The 16,003-nt window shown below is 33.6% G+C and overlaps 1 protein-coding gene across 3 annotated transcripts in view; it reads right to left on the bottom strand.

The window, feature by feature from the left end:
• LOC132717037 (protein cycle-like) overlaps positions 1 to 16,003 on the bottom strand; it is a 70,984-nt gene that overhangs the window by 19,796 nt on the left and 35,185 nt on the right. The gene's annotated exons all lie outside the window — the stretch shown is intronic.

Here is a 16,003-nt window from a genome sequence, read left to right as displayed (position 1 = left end):
ACAAACTCCTGCATGTTTCTGAGTATAGTCACATTCTAAGTTACCTTTCAGGCCTACATTATTTCTCCTACCAGTTATTATCATCAAATAATTTATTGTAATTCAATCTTATAAATATATGTCACACATTATTGTCCAAACGGTATCCAATGGAAACTAAACTATTATCCATGTTTCTCCCTTGGCAGATGTTTCAAATTTCAGTTGTATGTTGAGTTTATAAAGGTATTAAGTTTTTATAATTATTTTCTCTGAAGTCATGCATGCTTCAAGTCTTGCAAAACTCATTTTGATGTTTCAACGTTTTTTTTTTTTTTTTTTTTTTTTTTTTTTGGGGGGGGGGGGGGGGTCTCTGAAATAGTATGTGTTGCATAAATTGTATTTGTTGTTTAATTTGGCTTTTACACCTGGCATATTGTATAATTTAAAACCCATTAACAAAAGCAAACCAATAATCAGGTCGATTTTAAAGGATGTGACACCAAGTTCACAGAACCTCTCATAAACTAACTAATATTTGTGTAATGCATAATTATGTAAGGTACTTGTTTTGAATTTGGAACAGTCCATTAAATCTTTAAGGGATTTCAAACATTGAGCTAAGAACAATATACAGTTTGGAAACAGGCAAGCATTTGTCATCTTCCTCTAAAAGTTTGTCTAAAACCCTTCATAGCATTTTAGTTACTTACAATCATGATATCATGAGTTATCCAGTTTGGCATGGAGTCAACATTGATTCAAGTAAATTAATCTATATTAAAATTGAAGCAAAAACTGTTTGTAGGACAGCGCTCTTGACTTCCCTCAGTGCTTGACAGTATGAAAAGGGGCAATACTCAGTAAAATTCTGTAACTCAGAGTTATGGGACCTATGCCCAAAAGATAATCACAGACATGGGTGTGAAATTTCAACCCATTCCCTTCAGAAGTTTTTAAAGTACCAACTTGTACGCAAAACTAAACCAAAGGGTGACTCTCGTCAAGCTAAAAATGGCAATTTCTTCTAAAGTATATAAAAAAGAATGCCACTATTTATTAAACAATTTATGACACCAAAGGAAAACAGGTCAAAGCACACTTTAAGTAAACTGTCTTTATACTGACACACATATTCTGTCACACTAAAGCACGCGCTTGCTGTTTGGAAGTAAATGACACATATTTTGTTGCGTGAATGTGTACCTGTCATATAACTGTATGTGAAATAGAATCTGATACTACTGCAGTCACAAGGTAAAAAGAACAAGAGATGAAACTTTTCTTCAGTCAAGACAAATTCATTTGTATTTACAATTGATACAAGAGACCTAAATGACTTCATATTGCTAATATAAATTTAGCAATCACTTAACTTGCAAGCATTGTTTCGATACAGACAAGACACAATTTATTTAGAGTTATTTGAGAAGCAGATAATTTTGTACATAAATCATACTTGGAATAGAAACTACAAACCTTTTATATACATATATATGTATTTGAATTTCCTCCGATCAAATTCACCGTAACAGAAGTATGATTAGTATATAATGCTTTATTTTAATCAAACTATTTCAAATTCTCATAGATAGCTTTCGAGACATACATAGTCAAAGAACCAGCTTTTTGAGATAGAAACAGGTAGATAAACCAGTTTTTGAGGTAGACATATGTAGATAAACCAGTTTTTGAGAGGCATAAAGTAAGTAAACAAGAGACACTACTTAATAAACCAGTTTCAGAGAGAGATGTTTCAGAGAGAAGCACAAGTATATGATTTGGTTTCTGAGAGACATACCTAAGTAAATGAACCAGTTTCAGAAACAGACATAGGTAGATAAACAGCTGCCTGGTCAAAGATTTATTGACATGAAATGAAATAAGTAATAATAAATAAAACTCAACATGGGCTCAGGTGAGCTGAAAAATCTCCCTGAATTAAAGTTAATTTATTCTATGTGATCATCTAATTTTCTTTTTACAGATCCACATAATTATACTGTAGTACATTGTTTCTGAGAATGTTCACAAAATTGTCATACATTATGATGAAAATGGCAGCAGTCTTTATCTTTTTATAATGACTCTCTTATCAAATTTTAAAGTACTATGTTCAAATAGAAATAACGAGATGAAATGATACAATTACTCAATATTTTTTTTAATTTTCAGAAATTTTCCAGATTATATAAGGAAAACAAGTAGTTTAAAGACATACATCACATATAAGCAGGTAAAACTACACCTTGATATTTAAAAAAAATCTTATAACATGAAATAATAGTAGTCTACAAGCTTTTATGTGTATACTTAGAAAAATTCTCACCTCTCTGTTTTCATTGGTTTTTATTAAATTGCTTAGATACAATATTATAAAGGTCACAGACAGTTTTTAAGGTCAATGAGGGCCAAACTACTAATGGTGCCCCTTCATAAATGTTTCACACAAAGGTGATTCTATCTTTTTACAATCATCAATGTTCTTTTTGGAAATTCTATAGTGTGGTCTCAACTAGGAAATTTTAACATTTACCAATTAAAACATTTGCTTTTTATCCTAAATACAATACAATTTTGTAAAATATTATTTTGATAAGTATTTTTGAATGAAAAGACATTCATGGGTAAGAGTTGAGCTGATTTGGAGAAACCTTATACACCAGTATTAAGTTTTGACAAGAAATTTTTCCAAAGTTTTGAAAAATGCTCATATACAAACGTTTTTGACTGCAAAAGTCAAATCATCAATAACAATGTAATTATAGCATATTGTGACAATCTTACTACATATTTTTGGACTGTTAAGTTTCTAGTTTTACTAGTGGAAGAAGATCCAGGGTGCCCTGTTGTGCATTATTTCAGGCATTACTTCGCTACCAACCAAGTTAAGCATATTAAAGTTCATATCCCTTGGGTCTGAATATCAGCCTCATTCCCCATCCAAATTATGGTGTTTTTTTTCCCCAATCCAAGAAAAAGTACTTAATTTAATAAATTTATACATGTTTTGTGAATAAAAACAGGACTTTTAATTGATATCAGTTTTAAAATCGGTAATCATTTTAGCCTGTCCTTGTAGTTTTCATATGACAGGAAAAGCCGGACAGTTCAAGTAAAATTTATTGAGATTTATTTTAACAATTGCAACACCTTGAATGCTAGCATATTTTCCTAAATTGGCAAATTTCACAATAGCTGTTTTTCCCAAATTGGAAAATTTTACAACATAAATTTCCAAAAATTTGCCATGAGGTGTTTTCCCAAAATAGAGGAAAAATGGGAAAGGTAATCGTCACATGAAGGAAACCTGACAATGGTATTGGGGGACATAAAAGATTCAAGTGGTGCAACAGACTTTAATACGAAAGCAACCATACTGACTCAACCATTGAGGCTTACTGTGGCAACTTTAGAAGTTGTCATTCAACTACAGTAAGATTTGTTCTTGATTTCATGGTAACGATTTTAACATTAATACTAGCCACCAAGAACTGCTCTCAATGGATTACAGACTGAAGAAAAACCATAAATAACAGTATAATTGACACTAAATCATGAAGAATTCCAAATAAGCTAAAAAAAAATTAATCTTAAATGTCGGGTGATCTAAGGAAGTTTAAAAAACAAATAATTAATTTTGGATTTTTTTTTTCTCCAGTGCTATCTTATTCAATACAATAGACAGAAAAATCTCCGATATCAAACTTGAATAGAGAAAATATAATGGCATGGAACATGATATATCATCTGCCAGCTGATCTTATAAAGGTAAAGGTTGTTAAATCTCGAATTTCCAAGTTTACGTAAGTTGTTAAAAGCCGCAAAGTAAACTTGACCTTTAAAACGAACAGCTGATTAAGAATACATGCTTGTTACCATAACTTTAGATTTCTTTATGGGTAACATTTCACTGGAAAAGCAATTTTTACATGCGGTTAAATTTCCTCTTCATTTCTCCGGTATTTTCTAAAGAGATCTTGCATGGTTTTTTCCTGGAGTCGCAGCAATGAAAATGTCACTGGGTCTACAATTTCTGCTGAGAAGTGTAATACTATATTCTACTACTTGAGAATTTGAAATTATTATACAAATGCACTCCAATACGGAAAGCATAAATATACTACTAGAATTATTGAATATAATTATGCATATGAACATTTTATTTTTACATATTAATATATGTGGTATCATAAAACATTTTCACTTTCAAAAATGCATTTTTTTTTCTAGTTTTTTAGTTTTTACTAATAAACAAGAGCGATCAGTGATCACATGTGTCGCCTCATGATGGCCAATTTAAAATTCAAGTTGGGACAAGTTTTGTGACAGACAGACGGACAGTGCACAACTAGAATTGGAACTGATCATTCCTGTAAAGTTTGGATAAAATTGCACCAGTAGTTTATGAGGAGTAGTACGGACAAGCTTTTGTGTATCTGGCAGCACACAGAAAAGATCACCTGTTTATCAAAGGGCCATAACTCGGCCAAAAATCATTCAACCGGAAAACCTGTGCAATATGCGCAAGGACTTGAGCTACAGATCAATTCTGTAAAGTTTCATTGAAATTGCATTAGTGGTATAAGAGATGTAGTCCGGACAAACTTTAAAAATAAAATTATTAAAGGGCCATAACTCTGACAAAAATCATTGAACCGGAAAATTCTGACAACTAGACTTGGTACTGATCATTCCTGTAGAGTTTGGATAAAATTGCACGGAGTAGTACGAACAAGCTATTGTGTATCTGGCAATACAGAAAAATACACCTTTTTTATCAAAGGGCCATAACTTGGCCAAAAATCATTCAACTGGAATCTTGTGCAATATGCACAAGGACTTGAGCTACAGATCTGAATCCTGTAAAGTTACATTGAAATTGCTTTATTGGTATAAAAGAAGTAGTCTGGACAATCTTTAAAAATAAAATTATTAAAGGGCCATAACTCTAACAAAAATCATTGAACCAAAAAATCCTGACAATATGCACAACTAGACTTGGTACTGACCATTCCTGTAAAGTTTGGATGAAATTGCACCAGTAGTTTACGAAGAGTAGTCCGGACAAGTTTTGTGACAGACAGACAGACCACGAGAAGTGATCCCTATATGTCGCCATTACTCCGTGGAGGAGACACAAAAAGTTTGGATGAAATTGCACAAGTAGTTTATGAGGAGTAGTCCAGACAAGTTTTGTGACGGACAGACAGATGGACGGACAGACGGAAAGACAGACAACAGAGAAGTGATTACTATATGTCGCCACTACTCTGTAGAGGCAACACAAAGATTTTCTTAAAGCAATTTCATTTGAGGGTTGCACTATCAAGAGGCTATAAAAGAATCTGAATTAGCTATTAAATTGACTGTTAATACATATATAACAAGATATGTTTGTAAAACATGTATGCCCCCTATCAGCAGCCAATTATTCATGTGATAAGGTAATTATGCATGACTTCTGACCCAGTGATCAAACAATTAATAAGGGTTATCAAGTATCTACTGGTCATGACCTTGACCTTTGACCCCTTGACCCAAAACTCAATAGGGGTCATCTGCTGGTCAAGACAAATCATCATACAAAGTTTGAAGTTCCTAGGCCTAAGCGTTTTTTACTTAATTGATCAGAAACCGTTTTTACTTACAAGGTCAATGTGACCTTGACCTTTGACCCCTTGACCCCAAAATCAAAAGGGGTCATTTGCTGGTCATGACTAATCACCATGCCAAGTTTGAAGTTCCTAGGCCTAAGGGTTCTTTTATTATTGATCCGAAACCATTTTAACATACAAGGTCAATGTGACCTTGACCTTTGACCCCAAAATAAATAGGGGTCATCTGCTGATCATGACCAATCACTATGCCAAGTTTGAAGTTCCTAGGCCCAAGTGTTCTTTAGTTATTGATCAGAAACCGTTTTTACTTACAAGGTCAATGGGACCTTGACCTTTGAACCCTTGATCCCAAAATCGAAAGGGGTAATCTGCTGGTCATGAAAAATCACCATACCAAGTTTGAAGTTCCTAGGCCTAAGCGTTCTTAAGTTATTGATCAGAAACCGTTTTTACTTACAAGGTCGATGTGACCTTGACCTTTGACCCCTTGACCCAAAACTCAATAGGGGTCATCTGCTGGTCACCACCAATCATCATACAAAGTTTGAAGTTCCTAGGCCTAAGCGTTTTTGGTTAATTAATCAGAAAAACCGTTTTTTACCTACAAGGTCAATGTTTCATGACCTTTGACCCCTGACCCTAAAAACAATAGGTCATCTGCTGGTCATGACCAATCACCATACCAAGTTTGAAGTTCCTAGGCCTAAGGGTTCTTAAGTTATTGATCGGAAAGCATTTTTACCTACAAGGTCAATGTGACCTTTCCCTTTGACCCCTTAACCCCAAAATCAGTAGGGGTCATCTGCTGGTCATGACCAATCACCATACCAAGTTTGAAGTTCCTAGGCCTAAGGGTTCTTTAGTTATTGATCGGAAACTGCTTTACCTAAGAGGTCAATGTGACCTTGACCTTTGACCCCTTGACCCCAAAATCAATAGGGGTCATCTACTGATCATGACCAATCACCATACCAAGTTTGAAGTTCCTAGGCCTAAGGGTTCTTTAGTTATTGATCCGAAACTGTTTTTACCTAAGAGGTCAATGTGACCTTGACCTTTGACCCCTTGACCCCAAAATCAATAGGGGTCATCTACTGATCATGACCAATCACCATATCAAGTTTGTAGTCCCTAGGCCTAAGGGTCTTTCGTTATTTGATCGGAAACCGTTTTTACCTACAAGGTCAATGTGACCTTGACCTTTAACCCCTTAACTCCAAAATCAAAAGGTGTCATCTACTGATCATGACCAATCACCATATCAAGTTTGAAGTCACTAGGCCTAAGGTTCTTTCGTTATTGATCGAAACCGTTTTTACCTACAAGGTCAATGTGACCTTGACCTTTGACCACTTAACCCCAAAATCAATAGGGGTCATCTGCTGGTCATAACCAATCACCATACCAAGTTTTGAAGTTCCTAAGCCTAAGGTTCTTTTGTTATTTAGCGGAAACCGTTTTTACCCAAGAGGTCAATGTGACCTTGACCTTTGACCCCAAAATCGTTAGGGGTCATCTACTGATCATGACCAATCACCATACCAAGTTTGAAGTTCCTAGGCCTTAGGGTTCTTAACTTATTGATCGGAAACCGTTTTTGCTTACAAGGTCAATGTGACCTTGACCTTTGACCCCTTGCCCCCAAAATCAATAGGGGTCATCTACTGATCATGACAAATCACCATACCAAGTTTGAAGTTCCTAGGCCTTAAGGTTCTTTAGTTATTGATCGGAAACCGTTTTTGCTTACAAGGTCAATGTGACCTTGAACTTTGACCCCTTGACCCCAAAATCAATAGGGGTCATCTACTGATCATGACAAATCACCATACCAAGTTTGAAGTTCCTAGGCCTTAAGGTTCTTTAGTTATTGATCGGAAACCGTTTTTGCTTACAAGGTCAATGTGACCTTGACCTTTGACCCCTTGACCCCAAAATCAATAGGGGTCATCTACTTGTCATGACCAATCACCATACCAAGTTTGAAGTTCCTAGGCCTAAGGGTTCTTTAGTTATCACTCGGAAACCATTTGGTCTACGGACGGACCGACGGACCGACAAGTGCAAAGCAATATACCCCCTTTTTTTCAAAAGGGGGCATAATTATGATTTAGACCAAGAGTTAAATACAATGTCAAATGTTTAGGATAAATTATAAAAACTGCATAAAAGCATAAAAAATAAAAAGACACAGCCCCTCTCTTTTATTAAGTGAAAATAACTGAATCATTCTGTAAATCTAGGGGTCATAAGAGTTTTATTTTTAGGAGCAGAGTATAAAACCGGAAACAATTATATGTCATAGCTGGCTGTGGCTGAGACGAAAGGAGAAGAGCTGGAAGCAATCGACCTCCACACTGTAAGATGGTGGGCCCACTCGCCAGCAGATATACATGGATAAGGGCCCAAATATCAATGACGGCGTGCACCATGCTGATGATGGAGGTCGATCAGCAATCTAGAAGCACCACAGACAGGAGATCTACAGAAGATCTACATTTGGTGCGTTCCAGATTGTATCTTACTCATCAATGTCACTTTCAACAGGGACAGACACATGTCAAGTAACTTATATTTATTTTCACAAAGAACAAAGACAATTGAAATACAGAAAAGTTCATATATAATTTCATGAAATTAACTTAGATTTCCATCAAAAATAGCAACACATTAAAGTCACACGATGTGAAATTCTATATTTTTCAACATATTTCTAAAATTAGACTTCTTGTTAACTTTTAAAATGATTACAAAATTGATAACTGAAAGTATAAAAAATAACTTTTAAAATCTTAAGTTATAAAATATTTTATTTTTAGCATCATGCAACAATTGTCAATCATTACGTCATCTATAAATAGTAACGTTTACTGTTCGTTTCCACTTGCACTAACCAAAAATATCCTTTCATCCAATTATGAGCTATTCTTAAACCAATTTAACTCTGATGTCTTTGCAGTCTGCCTTTTATAGATTCAACATTTTAAAACATTAAATATAAATGCACATATAACGTGCCACATACCTTTAAAACTGAGCATTGACTTATCAAGTTGCACAAAATCTTTTCTTATTTCTTTTAAATGATTTTTTTCTGTTTGTTTTGTTTGCTGAAATGCCAGTATAATAAACATAGTAAAAACTATATTATTAAGTAAAATACTGAAATTGAATATATATTTTATGTTACAACAATGGACCTTTCCGGTTTTTCGTAGCGGAACATTTAGCCACACCTTTTCCATTCATTGCTAGGTCAACTGCTCACAAACAGTATCACAAACATAAGCAAGTGCTCTTTTGTGCAATCCAGGTCAACCAGTGACTATAATATCTCAGTGTAGCGATTGGATAACAAGTTAGCCAATTTACATAAAACTGTAAACACCGGAAATGTCCATTCCAGGCCTCTAAGTAGATTGAGTACCCCAGTAAACAATTCAATTAGATTTTAAAGAAATAATTCAGTATATATTTAAAAAAATATTCAATTTGTTTAGAAAACAAATCCATTAGATCTACAAGAAACAATTAATTAAAAAAAATATTCAATTTGTTTAGAAAACAAATCCATTAGATCTACAAGAAACAATCAATTAAAAAAATATTCAATTTGTTTAGAAAACAAATCCATTAGATCTACAAGAAACAATCAATTAAAGAAATATTCAATTTGTTTAGAAAACAAATCCATTAGATCTACAAGAAACAATCAATTTGTTTGGAACACAATTCAATCAAAGGTATATAAACAATTCATATTAGATTTACAAGTAATATTCTGTTTGGTTAACAAAACATCCAGTCAAATCTATATGGAAATTTATCCCTATTTGATATACAAGGCATATTCAATTTGTTTGGTAAACAATTCTGTTAGATTTACAAGAAATATTCAGTTTGTAAGTAAGTTTTAAGTAAGATTTAACTAATTATAATATTTCAAAACTGAGAGGTCCTAATACTTTCAGTACCTGAAAGGGCAGATGGATGTTACCTCAATTCACACAAACTGAAAATCAGGTTAGAGTTATACTGCACTCACCCAACTGAAAACTTGCAACTGTCTTTTAGACTAAATTCTTCTTGGTTTATCATATTTGTTTTGACACAATTAACATTATTTCAAATTGGCCGATATTTTATTTCCTATGCAGGTTCAAAATTGGAAACTATTACAGTCATACATACAATATATCACATGAGTCGCAAGAAAAGATGTTATATTATATACAAACCATGTAATAAACATCATGAAACAAAAACGTATGTCTGCAAGAAATAAGATAGAAATGCACACCAGTTTAATGTCAAGAGCTAAAGACCAACAGAATTGCAAAAGTCATTGCCATTTTTCATAACAAATGGATTATGTAACAGAAATCTTAAATCAGCAACAGAAAAGGTGGAGTAAATTATGAAAATATTATAATATATTTTCCTTTTTTTTTTTAATTAATTTAGCAATGAGATAAATAGATTTATATCTTTCTGACATAAATATATATATTACACACTATATTTATAACTAATTGACTTTAGAGTTAAGACGCAAAAACCGAATTTCATAAAATTAGCAAGTTATTGACATGTTCTGGTTTTTAACTGGTGGTTGTGATGAAAACAGTTGTGTTTATTTCAACCTCTTAGGTTACATCTCCGGAACAACCCATTTTCAAGTCATGTATGGAAGAGAAACATTTACACAGTGATAATTAAAACCCTTTTAAGCTTGCTGGTGTCAAAAACCAGTCAAAGATCAGCTGAGTTAAACCTTATTAAACCTTTTTTTTTTAAAGGCAACTAAATCTTTTCCACTGATTAAAACAAACCAGTAAGATGGCCCCCTTTTAATTTTGGATAGTGCAAACTAACAGTTCATTTACTATTGCCCATGGAAGTAAAATACTTGTCTAGGAGCTCAAAACTTGTACCTTCACGATTACAATGACTGCAAGAGTGTAAATACCATTTTTAGTAATGAAAAACAATACTAAATTTATTAACGTAAACTAACAAAAAAAATCGACTGATCAATGTAATCTAAGATCACTAAACTGTATACATAAATACCTATAATCGAAAGAAAACATGACCAATTATCTCGACAAGCTGGTAACATAGAAGTCAACAGCAAAATCAAAATTTATGAACCGAAGCACATTCCAGTCCAAGGAACCTTCAGCAAAGACATAAAAATGGCATTTTTCAATTTTCATATTCACTGGAATTTTGCAAGTTTGCAAGTACTAGATTCTTTCCCTGGTGAAGTAACAAGTGACCTTACAAAGGAAGAAAATTTGTAAAACCAGACCCAAAATTTTATATTATTATTGTGAAAAGGTTTCTTTTATTTATATATAACTTTAGTTTCATTCCAAAAAAGCAAAAAATTTCATTTATGTATTGAAACCCCATTAAATACAAAATTTATAAAATCCCAATCAGGTAAATTTTAAAAAAAAATATTTCAGGACTGGTTAAAAGGGAAACCGGAAAAAAACCCAAAAATGGAATGAATCTTAAATTTTTCATTTTTACAAAAGCCAAACAGCCCCCTCTTTTGATAAAATGTGGGCAATTTAAACATTAAAAAAAGTGGAAAACCAAAAAAAAACAAATTTTGGCAAATTTAGACAAGTTTTTTAAAAATATTCAATTTTTTTAGATATTTCATTCAAATTTTAACATTTTCAAGACCTTTTAATCCCCGTTAATTTGCCCAAAAAAAAAATTTAAAATTAATACAAGTATTAGTAAACAGACTTTGGTCATCCCCAACTCAAAAAAGGGGTGCCCCCTGGCCCCTTTTTTAAAAAATTATATATAATTGTACTAGAAACTTGAGAAACTGTATATATATTTTTCCTTTGCCATCTTTCTAAAATATCATATCATCAAAATGGTTTCAGCCCAATTCAAAAACCAACAAATTGATACTTAACATAATATATATCAAACTAAATAACTACCAAGCAGAATAAATACCAAGCAGAATAAATACCAAGCAGAGTAACTACCAAGCAGAATAAATGACAAGCAGAATAAATACCAAGCATAATAAATACCAAGCAGAGTAACTACCAAGCAGAATAAATACCTAGCAGAATAACTACCAAGCATAATAATTACCAAGCAGAATAACTACCAAGCAGAATAAATGCCAAGCAGAATAAATACCAAGCAGAGTAACTACCAAGCAGAATAAATGCAAGCAGAATAAATTTCCGGGAAATAAATTTCCAACAGAGTAACTACCCCCAACAGAAATTTTTATACAAAAACAGAATTACTAAACAAACAAAAGAACTACCAAAACAGGGAATAAATACCAAAAACGAATAGCCCACGAATTTGAATTAAATTACCCCAGCAGAAAAATTACCAAGCAAATAAATTAAAACCCCCAAGGGTTTAAACAAAGGGCCCCGGATTTTCCTTTACATTTCAAATTAGAAAAACCGGGGGGGCCCTTTTTTCTTTTTCAGGGGGTTTTTTAAAAATGTTAGGAAAATTATTTCAAAATTTAAAAAACCCCCAACCAAATTCCTTTCCTGGGGCCCTTCCCCCCAAAAAAAATTTTTTAAACCTTTTTTTAACAAAATTTTTGGGAAAACCTTTGGGTTTAAAAAGGGTTCTTTAAAATTTTCCCGGGCCAATACCAAAATTTTTTCCAAGGGAAAAAATGGGGCCAAACCCCAAAATAATCGCCTTCCCTTTTTCATTTATTTGGGGTTACTAATGTACCCTTGTAAATTGTCTTTCTTTCATTATTTTTGGTGCTAATTGGTTCCTGAGTCAGGGCCAAAAAGACCCGAGTATAGGCTGCTTCCCCACCCAAACTAGCTTCTTTTTTCCCAAGTTTGGTCCTTAAAATTCCCCAGTCTTTTGAAATTTCCTATAGAATTAAGAACAAATTTTATAATAGTGTCTTTAAATGCATAATAAATATTTCCCAGTGCTTTTTGCTTTTCTATTTTAAAGAACTTGTTAAAAGTTTGTGTTAAATTTGAGAATCCTTTTCCCAAATTATGCCAAAAAAACGCATATCTTCCCCAAGAAAAAGGCTGAGGCCCCTTCCCCAAAAATGGTGTTTTGACCCCTTGAGCATTAGCTACCTTTTATTAATAGGGTACTACTGAACCCCTGAGTACTGGCTGAGCCTGCAAACACTTAACCTATCCAAAATACATTATGATATTAAACCATCCAAAAGGTATCAGAAACAGCACTAGAAAGTCAAGGAAATAACACTATTTTCAAACTCATATTTCAAAAAGTTCTCAGTCTATGGGAAGGGACGACTCTCCCAGGCCCACCCGAATCACATAGAATTTTCTTACATAAGTCCAGGTAGTGTGTACATATAATTATATAAGAAAAGGACATTGCCATATAAAAGACATCAATTACAATTTTTGTCACATGGGCAAGATGCTGGCCCAACATTCAAACATGTGCAATTTTCGCGTGTTGCATTGTTTTAATTTTGCTTTTGTCAAAATCTTCCATCCATATGTCAGCCCCCTACCCCCCACCCCCAGAAAACCATATTCTGTATTCACCCCTAGGCTCCTTATCACTCTTCAAATTACTCTTGGCACTTATAGGCAACTGACTTCTGCCCCAAATCCTTTCACTCCACACATTATTTCAGGCAAGCACTATCGGGCACAAGTTATCAAGCACACATATTTTAGGGTGTTAATGTCACTTGAGTATATAACACCACCCATCCCCACCCTTTTTTAAACCTCAGTCAAACAACAACACAGCCATGATTAATTAATCTATTTTAAGCTGAACTTTACAGCTGCCATCAAGAAACTGTTTCTTGAATATTTTACCCTTTGAAAAAATTCTGACCTTTAAAGTGAGACCTTAACATTCATTTCAAGATTAAATCACTTTTATATAAGCAAAACTAAAAAAGGAAATGTTACAAGGAAATATATACTAAAAGACAGACAATTTCCTTCCACATTTCGATAATCATCTTTTTTAATAAGAATAATAATAAATAATAAAACAGTATTATACAACATTTTCTCTAGAGATCATTAAATTTTCTGCCATCAAGTATGTTAAAAGGTCACAAGGTGTTCTTTTGACAGACAGGAAAATAGTGATACTTATAGCATCTCAGTAAGCAACCAAGATCAGTCAGTACTTCAGAGGCTTTGATCATGTTTTTTTGTTTTTTTGAAGCCTTTATTTAAGGTCGCTGCCGGGAAGCCAATATGGGCGACTGTACCCTCAAGTCGGGCCATCCTAAAGCTTCCCACCGAGATTTTTCGTCGATTTTTTTCCAGCTTTATTGGTGGAGGAAGACCCCAGGTGCCCCTCCGGGCATTATTTCAGGCACGAGCAGGCACCTGGGTAGAACCACCAACCTTCTGTGAGCCAGCTGGATGGCTTCCATCACATGAATGATTTCGACCCGAGTGTGGATCGAACCTACAGCAGTGAGGGACCTGTGATCTCAAGTGAGCGACTTTAACCACTCAGCCACGGAGGCCCCCCTTTGATCATGGTCTGCACTATTGGCTCTTTATAAGTTAGTCAATATGTATTTTGACTTTCTTTCCCTAAAAATAATGAATGGTTCAATCCACAGATTGACAAACGGGCAAGTCCATTGAAGATATTTAGTGTGGTAAGGGTAATTAATCTAATATAGATCTAACCTGAATTTTTAATCTTGAGTTTGATAGTGTAAGAGACTATAATTTGACTGTGATGGTACTGCTAAAAATCCTCAAAATGTTCCTCATGATTATAAAGCTTAAGTAAAAGACTTAACATTATACGGCTTAATGCTGATTCATCAAAAAAAAAAAAAAAAATCACGCTGTAAATATAGGTGAATACTTTCAACAAATGTATTGCATACTACAGTTTATTAAGAGTACATAGACTTACAAGTACTTACCATAATTATCGTGCTTGTATAACAAGTAATTGAGAAAAAAAAAAACTTCCAGAGAAAAGCGTGCTTTACTAGACACATGTAACCTTGACCTTGATAAATTAACCGGAATGCCGGTAACCTTTGGAAAAATTTACCGATATTTATACTCGTGACATACTGACTGAGTAAAGACCTGATTAATGACAATGTTTAATTCATCCGTGTGTTAATGAAAACCACACTGACATTGGCTGGAAACAGGAAACCAATACTCGTATTTCACATTCTCCAGCTCTCTCAAGACTTTCACTATTAAATGATTACAAACCATACCATTTGTTTGACATTTCCATTCTATACAATTTGACACAGGTTCCTTGTAGTTTGTAGAAATTTTCAATTATTGCAAAAAAAAGATGTTCATAGAAGTGAAATTAATACTATCTAGAGATCTGACATTGATGTTTAAAGGGCATATATTTATTCACTGAAGATATTTACTCAAAGAGATTTACTGTAGTTTTCAGATAAGAAATTAACAATGATTATTTCCCCCCATGTATGATTTCAACAAGACATGAGCAACAACTCTGCAAAAGCACAAGATAAACAATGTGTCCATAGGACACCGGTGCCCTCTCATTCCACTGTTGTCAATCTACTAACTCTAGGTCAAATTTTTTTGGGACTCTTCACCATACAGTCAATACTTATTTCAAATTATTTCAAATTTTTCCCTAAAAATGATGAATGGTTTTGTCCAGATTAAAAAATAGACAAGTCCATTTAAGATATTTAGGGGGGTCCAGGTAAATCTTAACAGCTGTAGAGAGCTTTTTGTTTTAATTTCTTGCTGCCATGTGTCAGTCTTAAACTGCCCATGATCTCTTCAACCAATCATTTATTCTTGTAACGTGTGCTTTTACCAGTAACAATTTACTTTCCTTTCCTTTGTCTTTCCATTCTCACAACAGTTGTCAAATGTTTCACTTTTATATTTAGAAATAATTCTAAAACAAGCAAAACATAATGTCTGTAGTGTCAAGGAAAAATCACTCCCCTGTGAAGAATTTCTAATAACATGCCTCATTGTAAAACTGTAGAAAAACAGATAGTTATTATCTTGTAAATGGTTAGACAAAGTTTGACCTTCACCTTTATTTTCAACATGAATGCATGAATGTGAGCATAGTTCTGTTGTTTTTGGCATCTCTCTTTAAATATCGTTTTTTCCTCTATAAAAAAATCAGGAATACTTACTAATTATTAACATACAGACAATATGCATTTAATGAATGACAATGACAAACTTAAATACAATTTAAGTTCTGGGTTACTAAATCTAGGGTGACCATTGGTCCAAAGTCGCTCACCTGAGACAACTTTGGTAAGGGGATGCTAAATTATTTTACATAACCAAATAAAAAAGCTCTAGGCTTTGTAGAATTTTACATTTTTGAAAACCCATTTTTGACTCTGTGATATGAATATG

The sequence above is a fragment of the Ruditapes philippinarum genome, unplaced genomic scaffold (genome assembly GCF_026571515.1).
Source record: "Ruditapes philippinarum isolate M1 unplaced genomic scaffold, ASM2657151v2 ctg121_1_1_1_1, whole genome shotgun sequence".
NCBI classification, from domain to species: Eukaryota; Metazoa; Mollusca; class Bivalvia; order Venerida; family Veneridae; genus Ruditapes; species Ruditapes philippinarum.
This window is presented reverse-complemented; position numbering and strand designations above follow the sequence as displayed.